At 39.8% G+C, this 10,843-nt stretch overlaps 1 long non-coding RNA gene across 1 annotated transcript; it reads right to left on the bottom strand.

Moving 5' to 3' along the window:
* Positions 1-5,810: 5,810 nt before the first annotated feature.
* Positions 5,811-9,657, bottom strand: LOC127295463 (uncharacterized). Its single transcript, XR_007847869.2, has 2 exons — positions 6,801-9,657; positions 5,811-6,740 (listed from the first exon to the last, which is right to left on the bottom strand). It is a non-coding gene; the product is annotated as an uncharacterized lncRNA (long non-coding RNA).
* Between the last annotated feature and the right edge of the window lie 1,186 nt (positions 9,658-10,843).

Below are 10,843 nucleotides of genomic sequence, written 5' to 3'. Positions count from 1 at the left end.
AGCTACATGATTTGTCTGGTTTGAATATGTCTAGACCTTGTTTATCAACTTTAATGCTTACTATATGACATAAGAAAACTATTAGCTTTGGTTTTTCTTTTTGCTGATTTTTTTTTTCAATTTTGATGCCCATTTGAATCTTGTCTAATCCTAGGTTTGACCAAGATAATTTAAACAAGTTTAAAACATGAAAATGAAAAGGTAAGCATGTATCCTTCTTAGTCACTCTAAACTCGGGTTTTGCCCAGTTCTACAGATCAAGGGTTCAAAAAAATCCAACTACGGGGTTCGAACAACACGATTCTAATCCAAGAATTTTTTCGACCTCATCCAAATGGCCTCAAGCTATAGGGTTAGCTTGTAGTGCAGTTTGTGTGAAAATGTATGCACTATGTGTGCTATAACTTGTATGTCTTTCAAATTTGAACCAAATTTGAATAAGTTTGAAATATTTGAAAAGGGGCTTTTGGGAGGATTTTGAAATTTCCATGTTTGAAACCCAAAACCACTTCTCTTCATGCTTGACTTCATAAGACGGAGTTTAGGGGTTAGGGGGTAGATACATGATTTGTATGGTTTGATATGTCTAGACCTTGTTTGTCAACTTTAATGCTTACTATATGACATAAGAAGACTATGTGATTTGGTTTTTCATTTTGATGTTTTTTTATTTTTCTGCCCATTTGAATCTTGGTCAAATCCTAGGTTTGACCAAGATTTAGACAAGTTTAACACGTAAATGAGTTAACTTGGATTTCCTACCCTTGAATCCATAGGAAACTTTGTTCTAATGCACTATAATAATCAATCGAGTTTTTACACCAACAGGTCTGTCACTTACGTGTGGTGCCCACGCTTGAGGTCCCACACTTCAGTGAGCACAAGTCACGTGCAATAGGTATGCAAACTCCCAGCCATCTTCTTTGTCAAGAGAAGACGCATCAGGATGCGTATTGGAAGTCTGTGGGTCCTTCTGGATCCTTCAGTTGTCCCTCTCACAAAAAAAACAAATCTCTCTCATTCTCGGCCTCGATCGACTCGCTCACTCGCTCGCTCGCTCGCTCGCTCCTCCTGCTCACTGACAAACCCTGCACAAAAGTCAACATCATCACCCGAAAAAGGGGAGACACCATAATGCTCTCCCTTCTTCTCTCCTTCCGAGTGATCCCTCTTCCTCCGAGTTTCACTTGACGGGCAAACACCCATGTGGTGCATAGTAATAATAAAAAGGTAGTAGAAAAATCGATATACGAATCTATAATAAAATAGGTTAAACTCGGGTTTTGCCCAGTTCTACAGATCAATGGTTCAAAAAAAATCCAACTACGGGGTTCGAACAACACGATTCTAATCCAAGAATTTTTTCGACCTCATCCAAATGGCCTCAAATTATAGGGTTAGCATCTAGTGCAGTTTGTGTGAAAATGTATGCAATATGTGTGCTATAACTTGTATGTCTTTCAAATTTGAACCAAATTTGAATAAGTTTGAAATATTTGAAAAGGGGCTTTTGGGAGGTTTTTGAAATTTCCATGTTTGAAACCCAAAACCACTTCTCTTCATGCTTGACTTCATAAGACGGAGTTTAGGGGTTAGGGGGTATAGATACATGATTTGTCTGGTTTGAATATGTCTAGACCTTGTTTATCAACTTTAATGCTTACTATATAACATAAGAAAACTATTTGCTTTGGTTTTTTTTTTGCTGATTTTTTTTCAATTTTGATGCCCATTTGAATCTTAGTCAAATCCTAGGTTTGACCATGGTTTAAACAAGTTTAAATCACGAATATGAAAAAATAAGCATCTATCCTTCTTAGTCACCCCAAAATGTAGCTCTTGGGAGGGTTTTTGAAATTTCCATGTTTCAAACAAAAAAAACCACTTCTCTTCATGCATGCTTGACTTCATAAGACAGAGTTTAGGGTTAGGGGTGTAGATATATACATGATTTTCTAGTTTGAATATGTCTAGACCCTGTTTATCAACTTTAATGCTAACTATAGACATAAGAAGACTATGTGCTTTGGTTTTTCATTTTTTCATTTTTTTTGAATTTTATGCCCATATATTTGAATCTTGGTCAAATCCTAGGTTCAACCAAGATTTAAACAAGTTTAAAACATGAAAATTAAAAGGTAAGCATGTATCCTTCTTAGTCACTCTAAAATGAAGCTTTTGGGATGTTCTTGAAATTTCCATGTTTGAAACCCAAAACGACTTCTCTTCATGCTAGACTTCATAAGATCGACGGGGGGTAGATACGTGATTTGTTTGGTTTGGATATACCTAGACCTCGTTTATCAACTTGAATGCTTACGATATGACATATATAAGAAGACTATGTGCTTTTTTTTTCATTTTTCTGATTTTTTTGAATTTTGTGCCCACCCATTTGTATCTTGGTGAAATCCTATGTTTGATAATGATTATAACAAGTTTAAAATATGAAAATGCAAATGTAAGCATGGATCCTTCTTAGTCACTCTAAAATGAAGCTTTTGGGAGGTATTTGAAATTTCCATGTTTGAAACCCAAAACCACTTCTCTTCACATGCTTGACTTCATAAGACATAGTTAATTAATTTAGGGGTTAGGGGGTATAGATACATGATTTGTGTGGTTTGAATATGTATGGACCTTGTTTATCAACTTCAATGCTTACTATATGACATAAGAAAACTATTTGCTTTGGTTTTTCTTTTTTCAGATTTTTTTTTTCAATTTTGATGCCCATTTGAATCTTGTCAAATCCTAGGTTTGACGACCAAGATAATTTAAACAAGTTTAAAACATGAAAATGAAAAGGGAAGCAAGGATCCTTCTTAGTCACTCTAAAATGAAGCTTTTGGGAGGTTTTTGAAATTTCCATGTTTGAAACCCAAAACCACTTCTCTTCACATGCTTGACTTCATAAGACAGAGTTTAGGGGTTAGGGGGTATAGCTACATGATTTGTCTGGTTTGAATATGTCTAGACCTTGTTTATCAACTTTCATGCTTACTATATTACATAAGAAAACTATTTGCTTTGGTTTTTCTTTTTGCTGATTTTTTTTTCAATTTTGATGCCCATTTGAATCTTGTCTAATCCTAGGTTTGACCAAGATAATTTAAACAAGTTTAAAACATGAAAATGAAAAGGGAAGCATGTATCCTTCTTAGTCACTCTAAACTTGGGTTTTGCCCAGTTCTACCGATCGAGGGTTCAAAAAAATCCAACTACGGGGTTCGAACAACACGATTCTAATCCAAGAACTTTTTCGACCTCATCCAAATGGCCTCAAGCTATAGGGTTAGCATGTAGTGCAGTTTGTGTGAAAATGTTTGCACTATGTGTGCTATAACTTGTATGTCTTTCAAATTTGAACCAAATTTGAATAAGTTTGAAATATTTGAAAAGGGGCTTTTGGGAGGATTTTGAAATTTCCATGTTTGAAACCCAAAACCACTTCTCTTCATGCTTGACTTCATAAGACGGAGTTTAGGGGTTAGGGGGTAGATACATGATTTGTATGGTTTGATATGTCTAGACCTTGTTTATCAACTTTAATGCTTACTATATGACATAAGAAGACTATGTGATTTGGTTTTTCATTTTTCTGTTTTTTTATTTTTCTGCCCATTTGAATCTTGGTCAAATCCTAGGTTTGACCAAGATTTAGACAAGTTTAACACGTAAATGAGTTAACTTGGATTTCCTACCCTTGAATCCATAGGAAACTTTGTTCTAATGCACTATAATAATCAATCGAGTTTTTACACCAACAGGTCTGTCACTTACGTGTGGTGCCCACGCTTGAGGTCCCACACTTCAGTGAGCACAAGTCACGTGCAATAGGTACGCAAACTCCCAACCATCTTCTTTGTCAAGAGAAGACGCATCAGGATGCGTATTGGAAGTCTGTGGGTCCTTCTGGATCCTTCGGTTGCCCCTCTCACAAAAAAAAACAAATCTCTCTCATTCTCGGCCTCGCTCGACTCGCTCGCTCGCTCGCTCGCACCTCCTGCTCACTGACAAACCCTACACAAAAGTCAACATCATCACCCGAAAAAGGGGAGACACCATAATGCTCTCCCTTCTTCTCTCCTTCCGAGTGATCCATCTTCCTCCGAGTTTCACTCGACGGGCAAACACCCATGTGCTGCATAGTAATAATAAAAAGGTAGTAGAAAAATCGATATACGAATCTATAATTAAATAGGTTAAACTCGGGTTTTGCCCAGTTCTACAGATCAAGGGTTCAAAAAAATCCAACTACGGGGTTCGAACAACACGATTCTAATCCAAGAATTTTTTTCGACCTCATCCAAATGGCCTCAAATTATAGGGTTAGCATCTAGTGCAGTTTGTGTGAAAATGTATGCAATATGTGTGCTATAACTTGTATGTATTTCAAATTTGAACCAAATTTGAATAAGTTTGAAATATTTGAAAAGGGGCTTTTGGGAGGTTTTTGAAATTTCCATGTTTGAAACCCAAAACCACTTCTCTTCATGCTTGACTTCATAAGACGGAGTTTAGGGGTTAGGGGGTATAGATACATGATTTGTCTGGTTTGAATATGTCTAGACCTTGTTTATCAACTTTAATGCTTACTATATAACATAAGAAAACTATTTGCTTTGGTTTTTCTTTTTGCTGATTTTTTTTCAATTTTGATGCCCATTTGAATCTTGGTCAAATCCTAGGTTTGACCATGGTTTAAACATGTTTAAATCCTGAATATGAAAAAATAAGCATATATCCTTCTTAGTCACCCCAAAATGTAGCTCTTGGGAGGGTTTTTGAAATTTCCATGTTTGAAACAAAAAAACCACTTCTCTTCATGCATGCTTGACTTTATAAGACAGAGTTTAGGGTTAGGGGTGTAGATATATACATAATTTTCTAGTTTGAATATATCTAGACCTGTTTATCAACTTTAATGCTAACTATAGACATAAGAAGACTATGTGCTTTGGTTTTTCATTTTTCTGTTTTTTTTGAATTTTATGCTCATATATTTGAATCTTGGTCAAATCCTAGGTTCAACCAAGATTTAAACAAGTTTAAAACATGAAAATTAAAAGGTAAGCATGTATCCTTCTTAGTCACTCTAAAATGAAGCTTTTGGGATGTTCTTGAAATTTCCATGTTTGAAACCCAAAACGACTTCTCTTCATGCTAGACTTCATAAGATCGAGGGGGGTAGATACATGATTTGTCTGGTTTGGATATAGCTAGACCTCGTTTATCAACTCGAATGCTTACGATATGACATTGTTTGACGGTGTTTTGGTCATAGAGGGTACTATGAAATCTGATATACGTCGCTTTGCTAGCAGGGAAAAATTATAGTAACATAAATTTGTTGAGCATTATATATATAGATATTTAATGATCAAAAGGGAGCAAAAGAATCACGTGACAATTTTATTCTAGCAAGGTGATTTTGACTAAGCCATCAGCCGTGATATGTATGAAATGGTAGCAGCTGCATGCAATATACCAATGGATCAGACAATTGATATTTCTTGTTACTATTATTTATTTGGTAGCATGGAAATCTGGTTGTTTAGCGATTTGTATCAGTTTGCCAGCTAGTTCGGAACATGCACGCTTTTGGACTTTGGAATCACACCTAGGCATGAAGTGCATACGTATGTATACGGTACATGTTTCATGTCGATTGAAACGGCCAGCGCCTCACCAAGCGGAGCAGTTCAAACTTCTCGATAACAACCGCGGCCGGGGCGCAGGTGATACTTACTAGGAAGTTAACCGCGGCGCCACGCCGCGCCCGTGGACAAAGAAAATATGGGTAGAGCTACTGAAGAAGGCAGGGGTAGCTTGGTTAGGAAAAATTATGTGCTTCACCCATGATACCTTACACAAATACAATCTCTTCCCTAATATAAGATGTGAGGCTGCCTGAACCATTTTAGTCTTCGATTTGATAGAAGTGGCACCCAAAAATCCAAGTGTTCTTCCGTACAAAGGAGAATCCGTCAGAGAAAACTTCATCAGATGAAAAGTAAACAAAAAGAAGAGACACGGCCGTCCAACTATTCGAGATGCAGAACTGCTCACTTGCGTCACACTCAGAACAGTATAGGTATGCTGATTAAATTGGTGAGAAGTACACGGCAAAGTAACTGAAAAGAAGAGCATAAGGGAAAACATGAACTGATCGCATCTATAAAGGGCAAAGACGGAAGTGAGAAAGCACGTCATAAGCTGATTGAAACTTGCACTGTGTATATAATAGTTGACTACAATTTTCACTTAAACGGAATATGCTGCATCTTACATCCAACCAAACTGCAGTTGGGTGTTCACTGTATTAATCTTATTTATCCGTGATTATCTTGGGCAAGATACAGCAAAAATGCATTCACTTAGTAGCTTCACCTAAACAGAACATCCACATTTTCTTCAATAAACGCACACGTGATTTGCAAAGTAAGTATGATGGTTGGGGTGTAGAACCACCGCATAAAGTGTACATCTGAAATTCTGAATAGTCCCCAGGTCAAGCAAGTTTGGTAAAATATAGCATTCAGTCGGTTGAATTTCACCGCTTTTAGATGTAGCAGGGTCAGTCTTATATTTATACCTTCTAGTTAGTTATCCCATGAAGATACTGACCCTTGTCCACAAAAATAGTATACTTGTTGAGAAATAGAGATGTAAGTGCATCATGTGAAGATGAACCTTGTGGTGTGCCATTTTCAGGAACTTTGACACAATCGGTGGACCTACCAAAAGAATAACGAAGACATGAATGAGGAGACAGAAAAAAGAATTGGCTTGCCTACTTCCATCAGGTTTTCCACTTCAAATAATCAGAGAATACTCTTTCCTGTCACTTAAATCCAAGCAGATCTGGATCACATCACAAAGAATAGCCAGAAAAAAGTAAGAGTATTAGCTTGCCTATTCCCATCAGGTTTGCAACTTCAAATAATCAGAGAATACTTTTTGTTGTCACTTAAATCCAAGCAGATTCGGATCAGAGTTGTCATCTCATACAGACAAATCACTCGATGGGATTTTCACCAGGTAAGAAATCGCTTGCAGAAGAAGTGCAGTACTAAGCATTGCAGTCCGGAAAAAGGATGCTAGTCATATTTACAACATATGACGTCAAAATCCACTAACTGTAAATTGCACTGATATTTTAAATTTTAAATATAGAAAGAGCTTGTAAATACCTCTTTGGACGTTACTGTGCATTAGAAGGATTTACCATGCTAGTATTATCACCAGAATGTGTTATCAGCAGAACAGTCTTATCATACTCCAGGAACAGTTCCGGTCAGATGTTAAAACTGAGAATGACCACAATATATTCGATAGCGGTATCAATATCACAACAGGCCTCCTGTAACTGAGAAAGTTTGATCAACTCACTGCAGAAACACTGTTAGAAGCTTATCTTTACATAACCTGATTATTATGCTCCCAACAAAAAAGAGATGTCATATTCGATGTTATTATATCTGTGCATGCGACATGAATTTCCGAGAACATGACTACATTACTGCCAGTGGTAAAGAGATGTCGTACTTGTCTATAATGCTTTGCAAATGTAACATGAACTTCCTAGAAAAGTAGTAACAAAACAGCTCAACTGAAAATAGGGAATTTTTTTATGGGATCTCACATGAACATCTATAAAAATAAGATGAAGACCACGGTCCACTGAGATATATATTTGCTCACTCTTTATTCATATAAGTGCAAAGAAGAGGAATGACAATTATCAAATCAGTGGTAGGGGGAAATGAGACGAAACTGAGTCTTGCTTCATTGTCACTATGGCTCTTGTATATACTTCTATGGTTAGTGATTGAGTGAAAACTTAAATTTTGCACTAAATAGAGTACCATATTACTTACCTCGACACCTTTTTTGAGAATAGACGTGCCATATTTCAGAACTATGCCGATGGTAGAACCAAAACATGCAAAACAAAATTAGTCAAGTAGAGTATCCCTAAGACCTACAAAAAGCAGAATTTCCTTGCACTTCATCCAAAAATAGCAAAATTAATTTGGACTCCATGCTGGAACCTCTAAATTTACCCTTGTATGCAGTCAAAGAATATAATCTTTCTGCATAATTCTGAGATTAAAGAATATACTTGATCTTCATAATTCTGAAATTGGAAAACATACTCTCTTCCTAACATATGAATTCTCAGTTTCTTTGCCAAGGACAATTTTCAGCAGATCAAATAAGGTAAGACCCCTAACTACTATAGATATGACCATTGTACCTGCATCCCTTCCTTGAAATCAACGTATGTTTGAAACTTAAACCCTGGAGAAACCTAGATATTCTTTAAATTCTCTGGAAAAATTGCAGCAGAACAATAATGTCTGAATTTTCCATTGTATATGGGAGACATCCTGCAATAATGATTTTTTATATCCTTCTTATCTACGTGAGCAAAATATTAAGAGCCAATGATTGAGAAATTCTAAATGACTATCCTGAAGGGCTATGCATGACTATATCAACTTGTCGGCCAATATAGAATGGGTATGCTCCATAGGATAAACGTTCAGAATTCCTGACGACATTGCAGAAGGATTCCTATAGATACATTCATGATATAAAAAAATACAACAGGGATGCAGGAATTTCAAACGGATAAACATCACCATCTGATAGAAGGCAACCATAAGCCATTCCGGTCTGTAACTCTGTTTCATGTATCACATATAGCACTAAATTACCTCCAGCATGATAAAAAAAACAGTTAAAAGGGACGGGGTACTGACCTGACGAAGTAGGCAAGTAGCCACTCATCGGACGGGTGCGACGGCGGAGGCGGCAGGTGAGCGCAACGGCCGCGCTTGGCAGCATGAGGGGGCTGGCTGGCCTGTGTGGCACGGCTCGCAGTGCATCTTCCGCGGTGGCCAGCAGGGAAAGCGGCCGAAGCAGAGGCCGTGCAGCTCGGACACGACATACCTAGCGGCGGCATGAGTGGCCGTCCTAGCCGCATCAAAAGACGACGCGAGGGCGGCAGCCATGGCACCTTGCTCTCTGGCCGTGCCCACCTCCGCTGCAGCGGGTGACGCGCCATCGTCGAGGACGAACCCGGATAGCCGGACAGGCACCTGGTATCCGCGTCCTCGGCCTTTGGCGTGGCTTCGGAGGAACCGGGCGATGTCGAAGGTCTGCAGCCCACGAACGGCGACTTGGTGGTGGAGGCCAACACAGCGGCGTCCGATCTGGATTAGGATTCAGAACATAGGCGAGACCGCCGCCGGCTGGATGGGCCCGTCGTAGGAGACCTATCAACGCATCTCGAGACGGGCGAGGGAGGTGTCCCTGTTGAGGCCCACCAGCCGGAGAATGGTCCTATGCCGCTCCCGCACGGACGCCCACACGTCGAGCGCCGCCTCCACCGCGGGATAGCTGTCCCGTCGGCGGCGCTGCGGCCTGTAGGTGGTCGTTGTCATCGTCCGAGGCGGAGGTGGAGGTAGATCAGAGTACGCGGTGGCGCCTCGGGCACGGCCTCGACGTCAGAGTAGCGCTTGACCCACAGCCCACCGCCAGCGGAGAAGCTTGAACACGAAAATTTTCTCGAAACAGAGAGCAGATGAGAGAGAAAAAGATAGGGGGCCAGGAACGTTCGACGGAGGGATGGGCACCGCTTTGATCTGGCCGGCTTTGACCCCTGCCGCTTAATCAACTCACACACGTGACCATGTATCAATCGTGGAGCTTCTGGTCATCGAGAATTGGAGATCGTTCCCGAGAAACCACCTTCTAAAAATACTGCACGGCTAAACGAAAAAAAAGGCCAGAAAGAAGACGCGTCCATCGCTGATTGGAGTAAAAGTGTGCGTGAACAGTTACCAAAACGTTGTGGTAACGGCAAATAGCTTCAACTTTTATATATAGTAAATATCTCTTCATCTCCATCTGTGGCTGGCGGTAGACTGATAATATGTAAAGGCCTCTGCGTGTGATCATCAGTTTTTTTGGAAGGGGAGAGACACTGGAAACACACTGATACGTCATTTCGCCGCCACCATCATACGCCTAGTTTCGATCCAGCTACACTCCAGTTCACCCTACGCCCCACATCTGCATCTTGCCCCTGCCGATCTCCATCGGCTGGCTTCTTCAAGTCACAAATCAATGACGACATTTGGTGAGTATATTGCATGGAGGTAGCATGCGACATCTTTTTCTTCTTCTTCAGTATTACAGGTTTGTGGTGTTTTCTGGCTCTACGTGATTCATATATATCACCGCCTTGGATGTTTATTCCGATCTGTTAAAGTGGTGTCGTCCCGGCTCTACACGATTTATGTCGTCGCCGATGAAATCTTCAAAACTGGTTTTGTCTCGGCTCTACATGATTTTTATATCGCCGCCGATGATATTCATGATCTAATATGCAAAATGGACAGTGTCTTGGCTCTACGTGAGTTACATCGCCGCCACAGACATTTTATGATTCGGTGTGTAAGATGGCAGCGTGACATGGCTCTACGCGATTTTATATCGCCGCCATGTATTCATAATACTACAGAAGTGTCTCCTAGTATTTTACGATATGTCGCGGCTTGTGGAAATCTTCAAAAAAATACAAGTGCATCTATCTATTTGCGAGGCTCGCATGTACACGCATCGGCTGGTCTTCAAGTTTCCTGTAAGGGGCATATGCATGTGACTTTTGAGCAAAAACGTGGTCATCTACATTGGAATAAGCAAAGACCCGTGATCAACAATTTATAGAGCGACGATTCACATCAGGCCTGTGGTTCAGTACAGCCTACGTACTCTTCTTCCGCGACCGACGAGGCCGGAATCTACACACAATCTACACATATATCCT

Source organism: Lolium perenne, chromosome 4, assembly GCF_019359855.2.
Source record: "Lolium perenne isolate Kyuss_39 chromosome 4, Kyuss_2.0, whole genome shotgun sequence".
NCBI classification, from domain to species: Eukaryota; Viridiplantae; Streptophyta; class Magnoliopsida; order Poales; family Poaceae; genus Lolium; species Lolium perenne.
This window is presented reverse-complemented; position numbering and strand designations above follow the sequence as displayed.